Source organism: Anomalospiza imberbis, chromosome 1 (assembly GCF_031753505.1).
Source record: "Anomalospiza imberbis isolate Cuckoo-Finch-1a 21T00152 chromosome 1, ASM3175350v1, whole genome shotgun sequence".
In the NCBI taxonomy this organism is placed as follows: domain Eukaryota; kingdom Metazoa; phylum Chordata; class Aves; order Passeriformes; family Viduidae; genus Anomalospiza; species Anomalospiza imberbis.
The window spans coordinates 82291456-82304964 of NC_089681.1; the positions used below are offsets into that span (position 1 = coordinate 82291456).

The window sequence follows — 13509 nt, forward strand, 5'->3', positions numbered from 1 at the left end:
GCTCTGGTAGAACAAGCTCCACATTAAACTCTTGTAGCGGAGGAGGCACATAGGCACAGCGCTGCAAGGAAGAGCTGAAATCAGCCTTCAAGCAGATGACAAGAGAGGATCTGTCAAACCAGCCTTCAAGAGGACAGAGAGCATGCTGAGACGAAATGATGATAATAGCAACAAAACCTTGAGGAGACTGAACAGAGAAAGAAGCTGCAGGAGGGCAAGAAAACAGGACTTGTATAGTGAGGCAGACAGAAAGAAATGACAAATGTCTTCATAGAATAACAGAGACAAAAAAAGACAGATCTGATAGGTTGCAAGTATAGAATTTAGCTCTGGCTTGGAAATAGACTAATACAAAAAGAAGACAAATAACTGTTCCACAGGGTTGTAAATGAGCATGGCAGAAAGCAGAGGAGCTTGTGGTAACAGATAAAGATTGGAATAACAGCATCTGGATCCCACAAGAAGTCTCCAGGGTGAGTAAAGAATATTGGGGGGGGTTGTTAAAAAAGCATATTCCTTGATTTGCATGTGGTTTCGGGTACTAGCTCATCAACATGCCAAGAGAAACATGACTGTCAGCAATGTGTTGCAGATATTAGGGCTATATGTAAAATGTAACCATTGTATAGAAATGTTGCTCTGAACAATGGCTAAACCTTTTTTGTGTAGTATAGACTTGGGAAAGGTGAATCCTCATGAGGGTGAGCTCAGTGATGCTGCTAAAGGCACTGTGTTAAATACACTGTGGCTGAGGATCCACTCTTCCAAGTGGGCTCCTGCTGTCTCATGCCCAGGGTACATCTCAGCATGAAGTGGAGGACAAAGGAACTGGCTGCTAGATTCAAATGTGTAGGAGCAAAAATGGAAGCAAAGGAGAGAAAGAAAAGAGAGCAGCTTAACAGTGAGCTGTCAGTCTCTGCCTGTCTGTTTCCCTTGCCTGTTTGGCCCATGTAGCTCTTCAAATGCCCTCGTTTACTGTCCTGCTGCTCTTCGCAAGAGAAGGGGCTCTCATTAAAGACTCATTTGTATTACAGCCTGCTAAATAGGCGACTGTTAGTGAGGCAATGAATCAGCCATGGCTAACAGCAGTGATAGCCAGTATAGCTAATAACTTTTCCCTACTACTGTTTCCTATCTCCACCTCATTTGTTTCTCACCCTTGGGAGAAAGAGCTCCATTGCATTACCTCTGTAATCCCCTGCTGGGCTGTACAGGTGTTTATGCAGAACAAACATATATGCTTTTGTGGCGGGTAGGTGTTAATTTTTTACTACAAATTCCTAGTCTCAAAAAATGCATTCCCATTAAATTCTGTTGCCACTTTAATCCTGTTGCAAGTGAACCCTTTGACTGTGAAGTCGTTGTTTTGTTGAAACATCAATAATTAAAATAATAAAAATAAATCATAAGGTGTTCTGTTTTCTTCTCCATTGTGTCAATTTAGTAAAACATCAGTAAAATGTTCATAGATAACCATCTGACACTGGGGTTTTTTGCAGTTTGTTCTCTTTCTTTTCTGAGTGTTTAAGTGTTAATACCTTTGCAGTGGGCAAAAAGTAGTTGTCCCAGGAGAGCATGGCTAAGAGTTTTGAAACTGCTGTAGGATCTGGACACTTAAGTTTCCATTATTTTTAATGATCGCTGAGCATCCAAATTCCCCATGTAGTTACAGTTACCTACCAAATTGTCCTCAAAGAGTTGGTGGACCAAAACTGGTTTTATTCTGAGATAAATTGCCTTCTTTTCTCTGGGAACTTATCAGGTTATTTATTGAAGAGGTAATTACCAAATGTCATAACAGATTTGACTTACTAGCTGTAAATAGCCAATCTATCAACCACTACATGCAGTCAAAAGCATTTTTAAGTCCACTGGTCAGGTTTTTTTGCCTCTTTAGGAACTTTCTAGAGGGGACTGAACCATTTAACTTCTGATTTAAAATATCACCCTATGCAGGATGATTCTTTTATTGGAAGACAACCTTTGCAAGGCTCCAGAAGAGTTAGAAGAATGTCTGTTTTCTGTGTTAAAGGTTTGTGTCTTCTCTGGCTAAAGAGATCTTTCCTGTTCTGTATCCTCACGGGCTATTCAGACACTGAAATCGCTGCCTTCATAAATTCTTTTCATAATTTACTCACCATGAGACCATTTCACAGAGTTGGCCTGTTACGGTATCATTAACATGACACAGTGAAGTAAAAATATAAATTAGAAACTTATTTTCTACAGAGATATTTCATTTTTTGCTTTACTGTGTAGATGGAGACAAGTCAAAAAGCATCAACCCTACTACATAACCCTATCTCTGATAGTAAGTTTAAAAATCATACAGTCCTTTAATGCTTAACATCTCCTTAAGGATAAGAAACACAGGGTAATGTAATGCTGCATAATTGGATATTCAGCATTAGAAAATTTCTTATCAATGAAAATGGGTAGAAAGGGGGATTTTTTTGGAAGCTTAATACTAGATGAAAGTATATAGAATGGAGATAATATCAGTGAACTGCAAAGGAGGATGCATTTGCAAATTCTGTCCATATTGACCAATAAACAATTTATGGAGAGAACACAAACAAACCCTTAGAATATTTTAAGATCATAGCTTCTGACAAGTATACTTTATTTATGACTTTGCAGTACATTCTTCTCCAATAATGTTTAGAGGAAATAAAAAGGGAAAGGTGAAGACACAGCATTTGCAATGTTTACAGTGTTTTATCCTCTTGTCCTCTGCCATGTGTGGGGTATTGTCAACATAAGTTGATCAGATAACCTCAATGTTCCTGTCTTATATAAAACCCTGGAACTAGAAAAAGTCACAGATGTTTAAGGAATAAATGTTTAAGGAATAGGACTGCAGAAAATGGTGCTCCTTTATCTGAAACTTGTGCAGTACTGGTGCTAGTAAGTGAGTGCTGCCAGCACAGCCAAGTGAGCCTAGGTGAAAAAGGAGGCAGAGATGGGGTGGGATAAGTGTCCAGCCTTAGCGCAACTTCTGCCACTGCTGGACATTCTACTGCCAAAGCCAGTGGTTCACAATCTGATGGGATTATATGACTAGATAAGAGAAATATTTGAGTTTAGCTTTGGATATGCTGACACAACAGGGATTTTTTAGCTTTTGTCCACAGACTGGATCTTAGTGCTTGAGGAAATACATCAGGTTTAGGTTTCTGAGACTGAATCACCAGACAAAGGTAAAACTTCTATTATTAGTTATAATTTGTGGTTTAGAGGTGCCTGCAGGTGTTAGGTAATATGTAGATTCCCCTGCAGTACAAACACACAGGGCATAGTTTTTGCAGTCCAAATACCGGAGCTGGGAGATCACAGTTCTGTTTTGTCAAAGCTTAGAGTTCAAAATCATCATGTTTTAGAGGGAAACCAAAGCCTTTAGGAAACACTCACACCAAAGACCTGTCAGAGCAATAGCACTAAGTAATGAAGAGGTCAAGATTGTGATTTGTGTCTCAAAGTGCCAAGAAGGAGCCCTGATCTGAGAAATCTTTTCCTGGAAAAGGTTGAAGTTCATATGTTTCTGGTGGGAAAAAAATTGCTTTTTTTGTTGAAGAGAATATATCTCAAAAACCAAAATGCTGTTGAACACAAGGCGGAGTGAAGGTAAAACAAGCCCAGAGAACAGTGTGGCCATCAAGGAAAAAGGCAAGAGAAAAACCGAACATTGGAGTCAGCCCCTGGTTCCCAATCCAGTACCATGAACTTGCCATCCCAGTTCGCCAGCCATTTTCTTCTTTTCAGCCTAGGCCAAAGCTTCTGAGAAATGGGCTGCAGATCCTGGAATCAGGAGGGCAGCAGCCCTCTTTGCTTTGGACAGCCACCAGTGATTCCACATGGCCACAGCACTGAGGGGTGCACGCGTACACCCTGCTGTACCAAGAGTCCCTTTGGACATCACGGCATCTTGGGATGAGGCGGCCACACCACCCCATAGCCAAGGAGGGCTCCCTTTCTGGGGAGACCCTCTGCTGTCTGAGTACCCCTTCCTAGGGTGGCATTGCCTCCATTGCTGGACAGACACTGTTGTGAAAAACCTGGAGTAGAAATAATAAGGAGGGCCTTGACAGTATTGTCTGCTTTAAAAGATACCCTGACAGAGTTGGTTAACTAGACAAGTGTGCCTCTAACAAACCCATCGAGCTTGATAAATTGTTCTCTATTAATATCCTAATTTTGCTGGATCTCATGAGCAGCTTTTGGAGTACAGAGGCAGTAAAAGACTGCTTGAAAGATGGCTCTTACAAGAAGCTAATTGCATGCAGGGTTTTCAGAAATATTAGGTCAGTTTCTGTTCAAAAGTTGGGTGCCTGTTCTTTAGTGGCAACAAAATTAATTCTTCTGGGCTTGGGGAGAAAAAGAAGCACTTTGATTTTTACCAGTTAATGTACTGTTGAGTCTTACTTCAAATAAGTTCAGAATTTTTAAAATTTTAAAACAGTCCACAAAGGAAGGGATATAATTTCAAGGATGAAGGATGGTGCAAAATAATTCCAACAAAATTGATTGTGTTGGAAGCACTGTGTTTATATGACTTTTGTAAAATACTGCTTTTTTAATGCTAATATTTCAGCAGCAGAGGAGAAATATTGCAGTTCAGTTCTCTTCTGGACATACACATAAAAATACCATTTACACCAGTACAGCAATGAAAACAATGTGATTTAAGTGGGGAAAGATCTTGCCCCATAGGCCATGCTTTAGTTCTAATTACAACCCATCTATCTTAAAGATCCAGGATTTACTGTGTAAGGACAGATTGGTGTCTGGGACAATGACCCATGTCATTATTTCAAAGAAAGATGTAAAGAACTTTTACAACATAGCATGTCTCTGTTACTCTGCTCTTTTATACCATAATGCAAGCTCACTGGTTTCAATGGGGTTATGTTGGTGCAATGAGAATACATTTCACTAAAAGAGGGTCTGAGTTCTCTTTGTAGTAAGCAATTGATTTTTGATTGCTTGATTGTCTCTGATTTTTTTTTAATTAATTTATTGTTACTGTTCTGTTACAAAGATGACCCCACCAACCTCTGGCTTGGTCATTCTACACATCATGCTAGACCTTGCACAGATTCCCAATGAGGTCTCTACCTTATTGAAAGTTTTATAGAAAAATATTCCAGTGTGCTTCTTGATTTCCAGTTGTAAAATAATTTTTAAAACCAATATTACCATGAAAAGAATTATAAAAAGAGTTGCTTATAAAACTTTTAAATACTTTTTAATACTTTTAAAACTTGAGGCTGTGAAGAAAGATTAATTTCAAATGCTTTTCAAAGTCCTTTCTTATTTACAAATCACACTGAGATTCTAAGTTGGATACTAGTTGTCTTACCTGATATTCTGCCTTGATAGCCACATTCAAAGGATTCAAAAAAGCAAGTTGTAAAAAAACAACTAGGTTTGATCACTAAAGTGTTCAATTAAGTATTTTTCTGTTGTACATTAAATATTCATAGTGAAAATAGACCTTTTAGTAAAATGTTCCACAGGAAAATCTGGCTGGCATATATATTTTGTAATTGGGATGAGATGTTGCATTGGTGGGAAGCCTCTTGGGAACAGCCACACCATGAGATTCTCATGTCTGGTGGGGTTCTAATTCTGTCTGGGGAGAGGGATCCATCGGCAGATAGAGACAAGTGGGTCAAGAATATCAGCTCTCAGCTGTGGCCATCTGAAGTTGGAGTGAAGGAGCAAGATCACCACACCCCTCTTGCTCCTTAACACTAAATGTTTTATTTCTAAAATTTTGAAATAACCTATATCATACCATAGATGTTAAAGTTTTTACCTTTTTAAACTGATTTTTAAGAACTCCATGGAAAGATAAATTGTGCTATTTGGGATTTTTAGCCTGACATAAGAAATGCCAAATGCTATAACTTCTTGCAAGATGGAAATTCTGTTTTTCAATCTGATATAAAAATTGTATGATCATAGTAAATATTCTATCTTAAATCTCTTGTGAAAGGAAAAATAATAGGCACTGTTACATTTCTCTCAAACAGTCTTAGCTAATCTCGACTTTGTAGTTGCAGCGGGGTTGCAGCCATCACTCTGTGTGTGTGTGTGTGTGTGTGTGTGTGTGTGCAAAGACTGGAGAAATCCCAGTAATGTGAACTTGTGTTCCAAAGTGTCCTTCATGCAGAAGAATATCTTCATTATTAAATCTTTCCAATGCCAGCATTCTATAATACAGAACTCTGGGAAATGTGTCAATTAAAAACATAATGAAAGGCAGAATGAGTAACCCAAAAAAGAATCTCCTTCATGTATGCAAAAGGCTTTGAGTATTTGGGAATCAGCCCTTCCCAGTGAGATGAGCCCTTCCAGTGGGATGAGGAGCAGGAAATTCCAAACATTCCTTGGTTAAGGAAAGTGAAAATGACAGTCTTCTAATGCAGGGTGAGAGTTCCTGCCCTCTCATTTTTATCTCCGGAAGACTCATCCAACTAATGTGTTAGTGCTGTTTTTTTTGCTGATGACTTCAATTCGATCCTTATACTGCAGTTCTGCCACATATCTGTCTTCTTTCATAGCCTTCTTTTTCCCTGTCTTACTTGATAATTACCCTAAAGTGGGCTTGCATTTACATGAGCTTTTAGCCTGAGCTCATCCACAGAATTGAAATGCAGAAGTACTGTTTTGTGCAGCCCTTAGAAAGACAAAGGCATGAGGCTAGAAAAGTGGCATGTGCCTTCCTTTTTGTACTTCTTTCCTGATCTAACCCGAAGGTGTACAATAGCCTTTAAATGTTTCCTGAGCATCCCTGCATCTCTAACTGCACATTTGCCCACTTACATGTTTCAAAACACATTGATAACCTCTCCTGCTTCCCTGTTTGGAGACAACCCCTAGGCCGTAGGATGTTAATCAGAAAAGAAAAGAAAAAAAACAAACAAAAAACAATTATCCATAGGGTAGGTTTTGCGAAGTATTGTCCCAGCATGCAATACAACAAAGCAACAGGCTCCTTTGAAATGTTGTGATAGGTAGGCAAGTGCTCAAAGCTGGACTTGAACTGCTTTTACACATAGAACAGATGCAATTTTCCAGTACATTATCATTCCCAGCTCCCTGTGACAGTCTGTGAAGTTTGCACCTTTCTATCAGCTCTAGCAGCCAGCAGGAAGCTGCGCCTTCTGGGAAACCTGACGCTAAGTTCCTCAGAAACTGATGACCATTTCAAACCCCACCACCTTCTCCTTCACAAGCAAGGTGCTGGCCTTGTTTTCCTTCCCAACATACCCAGCATGTAGATTTAAAACAACAAAAACAAAGTCATGGCAAAACAAAACAAAACAAAACAAAACAAAACAAAACAAAACACTACAATGCATCCCCAGTTCTCCCTCGGGAGAAGGATGAGAGGGAGAACCCTACATGGCAGATGTTGGTTGTTTAATGCTCTACAGAAAGACAGTCATATGCTACAGTGATGTTTGACCCCATGGGGAGCAGGGTAAAACAACTTCCATGCCCCCCTCCTCAGTAGCATGAGAAACAGGGACGATGTGCATGTGGAAGCAGTCAAGCTAAAAAAATGACCAGGAACAAGTACCGACACTAAGCAGCCTTAGTGCTTCCACTAGGTCAAATCCTTGCTGTGGAGGATTTAAGTAGGACAGAGTCCCATGCTGGGTTTCTTTCTGGCCATGGGTTGCACTCCTGTGTGCACATGCATGTGTGCAAGCATCACCCAGTCTAGTCCAGGCAGTGAACACAGCAAAAGTTCAAAGCTTTTGGATTCCTCTTCATCGTTTTTTTTTTTTTTTAAGGGACTGTGTCTGATCTTTGCTTTTCATCCCTGGATTTATTTGGAAGCATTTCTCTTCCCATTTCTTCATGTGGCAGGTTGCATGCAGATTCGTTTTTCTGGTATTCAGTGACCGTCCGCATTGCTTTGTACTTAGTTTACATCTTCATGCCTGTAATGAAACCGAGACTTGAAGGAATAACTGGATAAGCAGGTCTCTCTCTCCAGCTGTCATGTCTAGTTGTGGCAGAAAACTGGTGTTTCATTGTAAAAGATGTTAATTTCAATCTGAGCTGTGGCTGTGTTGAGAGGAGCATAAAAGGAATTCTTGATTATCTATATCAGTACCGTTGTCCCCGGGGACAGGCTCTGAATCTTCAGATCACATATGGCAAGAGTGCTGTGATAAAATATGCATCAATAAAACTTTGCAATTTATGATAATAAAGGAGTGGAAAGTTTTATACACTGTGATAATTATTCCTGACTGGTATTTTTTCCTTCCTTTCATTCTTCTGTATGTCTTTGTGTTTAAGCATTTTCTGCGTGTTGTAGCAATGATTGCATCATTGAAACCACAGGTTCGCAAACTGGGGGGGTCACCTTGTTTCCAGATCCATTGACCTTCTGTAGCCATCAATTCACTTCTAAAGCAGCAGGAATTTGCTATCTCTGGGAAGGTTCTGCAGTGCTGTGCCTCCTCACTCTTCTTCCTCTTCAGTCCATGCACACATGCTACATGCAGCATGGATTTCAGAGTAGCTTCCAAAAAGGATCAAATTATATTCCTCTGATCTTTCTTTGCATATCTTATTACTATAATCGATGAGAGAAGCGTACATTTACATGAAGGTAGCATTTATCCCATACTGCATGTCACCTGCACCGTTTTAAACTTATTTCATCTAAATAGAATTCTTATTATTTTGAAGTAGGAGAAATAATGATATGTTTACACTCACAGGAAGTAAACAGTGGACTATTAAATAAAACCAATATATTTTCTGTGACTTTATTTTTTTTCTTCCTCAGCTCATTGTAGCTTTGGTGGCCATCCTATGAGAGAGCCTGTCTTCTGCTTTGGCACACTCGTCAGCAATTAATCATACAGCTTGAAATGCATGGCCCAGCAGTACAAACTTTTGCATGCTTGGGCTCTGCTGACTTCAAAGGGACTTCCACATGCAGCATTTACAGGCAGCTCCCCTTTACTGAACACCCTTAGTGACATGTTTTCACAGCGTCTCGCGCTGTGGGATCCCAGGCTTTACTGGGACATCTAAGCCCTGCTGCAACACAAATTGTCGTTAGTCCCATCTGTCTCCTGTTCCCCTTTTGTCGTTTTTTTTTTTTTTTTCCCCTCAGTATTTTGCTTTGGCTGGCCTGCAGGAAATAAATCAGCCACTCTTAACCTTTTCCAGGCTCATTTCTCCACTATTAAGGATGAGCTGTGAAACTAGTTAGGAGAAACAGCATAGCCACCAAGCTATTTCAAGAATGTTTCCTTTACTCCTGTTCACACCACTAAATTGTGAGTTCAAGTGCATATCTTGACACATGTGCTTACTTCCTATCAGCTTCAATAGTACTTGGTCACCTCCCTGAGGTTCAGTATGTGCTCAGAGGTTTTGCATGTCTGGGTACCAAGGCCCTCCCTCACAAAATCTGTAACTATTCAGTCTTGCATGTTCAGCCTTTTCCCCAGATTTCTGCAGGTGCTCAAACATCATCAAAGGCAGTAAGATTTAGATCATTTGTGTAAGTGCTTAAGTGGACTTTGACATCTATAAAAGTTCTGCTGAATCTGGACCTGCCTGATTAAAAGAACCCAAACATTTAGCAAAAAGAATAGGAAGGCTATTTGCAAGTACATTTCTCTTTTTTTTTTTTTACAGCAGCAGTTAAAAAGACAAAATGTAAAACTATTAGTTCCACATTAAAGAATGATGGGAGTTTTAGGTTACAAAAATAATAATTTCTAATTCTACAGATGTAAGGAGAACTGGACGATAAGGCCAGCAGTGAAAACAAAAGGGATAATGTGAAGCATTTTCTGCCTCTGCTCTTGTGTGAATTAATAGGAAATTAAAGACTGTTAGAAAGTTGATTGAATTTTGTTTCTTAACTTCTTCATTTTTCATTAAGGTGATCCTAAAAGCAGGTGGCTTTCAATTAGTTTTGTTCAGTGCTGGCTAAAGTTGTAATGATCCTTGAGAGAGTGAAAGAAAAGAGATTTATTGCAGTAGGGATAAGCTAGGCCAGGCAAAGAGACAGAGTACATAACCACTAATTAACTCATGTAGTCATTAAAAAAAAAAAGAAAAGGAGGAAGAAAAAACAATGTGCAACCTGAAAGAGCATTGTAAAGCCTCTCTGCACTGCAGATCAGACCCTTGAGCTTTCATTACACTGTGCATATCATATTAGATGGTATATATGAGCCAATTGCATATAAATCACATTCTCCCAATGTTGCAAGTCCTTGTCACAGAGCATATTTAATTTAACATTGTAATATTTATTTTCTAAAGTTCTAAGTAGGCCAAAACATACCCAGTAAATTGAGTGCTCTGCCACAGCACAGCTCCTGACCTACACTCCAGTAGAAAATTAACCCTAATTCATCTTCATAGTGACCCTATGCCAAACAGCTATTCCAGATGCTCCATTCCTGCCCTTCACTGACTTAGCAAAGTGAAGCTGTAGCGATTTTGACTAATTCAGTTTGGACTTTTAATTACATCTATTCCATTCATTTGTTTCCACTTAAAACCATCGTGTTGTGGTTGGGTGGCTTGTAAGCAAGCTTTGCTTGGTCTTAGTATCCTTTAGGGACAGGCTTAAGCCAGAAGGCGTATATGTCTGTTGAAACCATGTCAAATGAGAATTGCTATCTCAGATTTGAACTACAAGGCTTTGTTTTCTGACACAAAGGGTCAAAGTCTGCCTAGTTATTTCCATGTGTCCCTTCCCCCTCTCACTCCCATCAGGATTATTTTAAATTCACATTATGGATGAGCGTTTGTGTGCATATGCACAATTCACTGGAAAACAGAGGCTCTTTATTGTTCAAAGCTTCTCTAGAAGTGACTTGTTTCAGGCATTCCTCTCACAACCATTCACACATCTCTAAAACCAGAGAGATTTCAGTCAATCTGCTAACAAAGTCTGTTTTCAGATGCCATGTGGAGAAACCTGAAATGCTTCAAGCATTTTTATAAGCTGATTTTTTCCTTATTGTTGATAAGAATTAGAAGAAATTGATTAAGAACATTTGTGTTTATTCTGCTATTATTTGAGGGATTAATACTATGTTTTGTAGTACATCACACATTAATACTGTGTTTTGTAGTGCATCTCAATCAAACTGTTTCTTCCGTTCCTCTCATGATTAACAGAGATTGTATCTGATTTCTGTAATGTTTTCTACATGTGTAGAGCAGGGCATATTTGGACTGCAGCAAAGGTGCAAAGTAAAAAGGCTGCAGAGAAGACACCAAGATAAGAAAATCTAAGTCTTCTTACTGACCTCTTGCCAGGCACAAATGAAAATGTTTGATGACAAAATCTATCAAATTTCCTGTATCTTGTGCATGCAAATTATTCCTAAGTTAGAGTGTGGAAGGAAATGATGAAATTTATTTAAATGTGGTTTTTTTTTTTTAAACCGTGGATTTATCAAAGTCAGGTGACTTCTGGTTTTGACATTACAGACACACAAGTAAAGCTTTGCTGTCATTTCTTAGCTCTAGTAAAACTCTGCTTATGAAGAAAAATTGGACCATATGGGAGCATATGGAAAAAACAGAAGGTTCTTATTTGTGGGAAAGTACCTCCTACAGGTGGCATTGTAATTAACCTTGTGGGTCCAGAGTACACACGTCACTCATGTGTGCACAGGTGCCATGCATGGGACAGGAACATGGTTCCCATGCCAGGACCACCAGGAGCCACCTGGCCCTCAGGCCACCCTTCCCCACCATGCGTCTACTGACAGCCCTGCTGCCCCACATCCCACAGGCACCCAGTGGCCAAGGTGGAGGGTGTCCCCTCAGAGCTAGGGCCGTGTTGTCGGGTAGCGCTGTGCTCTCCCGCGAACCCTGTGGAAGTAGCGGTTGGGAGGCTACTTGCTCTCAACCTGTGATTTCCCACGCCTTCCGTCCTGGCACAATCCCACTGCCCAGGGTCTTGCCAGCTGGGAGAGGAGGGGGAAGCTGTGTCGCAGTCTGGTTGGCCTCGCTCCTCTTAGTTGCCCTGGCTGTTATCAAAGGCCTGGTAGGATGTGACATAGTAGCCATTTGGCACCCTCCTTCACATATTTTGAGCAGAGCTGGGTGTGTCTCTGCATAAGACACAAACTTGTGGCCATGTCTCCTTCAGCCCCATCAGCAGCTGAGACCATGCTGACTGTGCCCTGGGCGTCTTAGCATAGGGACAACAAATAAAAATGAGGAGTAGCCATATAAACGGAGGACCGTGTGCCTGGGACATTGGCATGTATGTTAGGGGAATGGGTGGAGCAAATGTTTTTGAAACTGTGAGCTCAAAAGAGAAAATAGGAAAAACGTGGGCAAAGGGTTAGATCCATGCTTTTCCTCCCAGCATGATTGCCAAATAAATTTCATCAAGAATTGTTGAATAGGACACAAATTGAAGTGGATTGAGAACTGCCTGAACAGCAGATCCCAGAGGACTGTAATCATTGTCACAGGATCTAGTTGGAGGCCTGTCACTGCTGGTGTCCCCCACCAAGGTTCAGTACTGGGCTCAGTATTGTTTAACATACTCATCAATGACTTGGATGAAGGGGCAGGTGCCTTCCAGCAATTTCACTGATGGCACAAAGCTGGGAGGAGTGGCCAATACCCCAGAGTGCTGTGCAGCCCCACAGAGGGACCTCAAGAGGTTGGAGAGATGTAAATGGGCAAAATGCAACTTTCTGAAATGTAATGAGGGCAAATGCAGGGTCCTGCACCTGGGGAAGAATAACCCCATGGACCAGCACAAGCTGGGGGCCAAACTGCTGGAAAGCAGAGAAGAACTTGGGGTTCCTGGTGGACAACAAGCTGCCCATGAGGCAGCAGTGTGTCCTTGTGGCCAAGAAGGCCGAAGGTATCCAGGGTACATTAGGAAGAAAATTGTTGCCACCAGGTCAAGGGAGGTGATCTGGCCCCTCTGCTCAGCCCTGATGAGCCCACATCTGGAGTGCTGTGTCCAGTTCTGAGCTCCTCAGTACATGAGAGACAGGGAGATCCTGGAGCAGGTCCAGTGGAGAGTGACAAAGGTGATTGAGAAGTGGAAGTATCTTTCTCATGAGGAAAGGCTGAGGAAATTGCACTTCTTCAGCCTTGAGAAGAGACAAATGAAAAGGGACCTCTTCATTGTCTGTAAGTATCTGAAGAGAGAGTGCCAAGAGGATGGAGACAGGTTCTTGGTTCTTCCAAGCAATAGGACAAGAGTCAATGGGCAGAAACTGGAGCACAGGAAGTTCCACCTGAATAAGAGAAAAGGTTTCTTTACTGTGCAGGTGACCGCACACTGAACAGATTGCCTAGGGAGGTTGTGGAGCCTCTCTCACTGGAGATTTTTCAGAGTCACTTGGAATCAATCCTATGCCATGTGCTCTGGGATGACCTTACTTAAGCAGGGAGTTTCGACCAGATGACCCACTGTGTATCTCTTCCAGCCTGACCTATTCTGTAATTCTGTGATTCTGTGAAGTACAT

General features: G+C 40.9%; 1 protein-coding gene across 1 annotated transcript in view; it reads left to right on the forward strand.

Annotated features, from left to right (window-relative positions):
* The window catches only part of CDH20 (cadherin 20), a 119199-nt gene that overhangs the window by 8567 nt on the left and 97123 nt on the right, over positions 1-13509 (forward strand). The gene's annotated exons all lie outside the window — the stretch shown is intronic.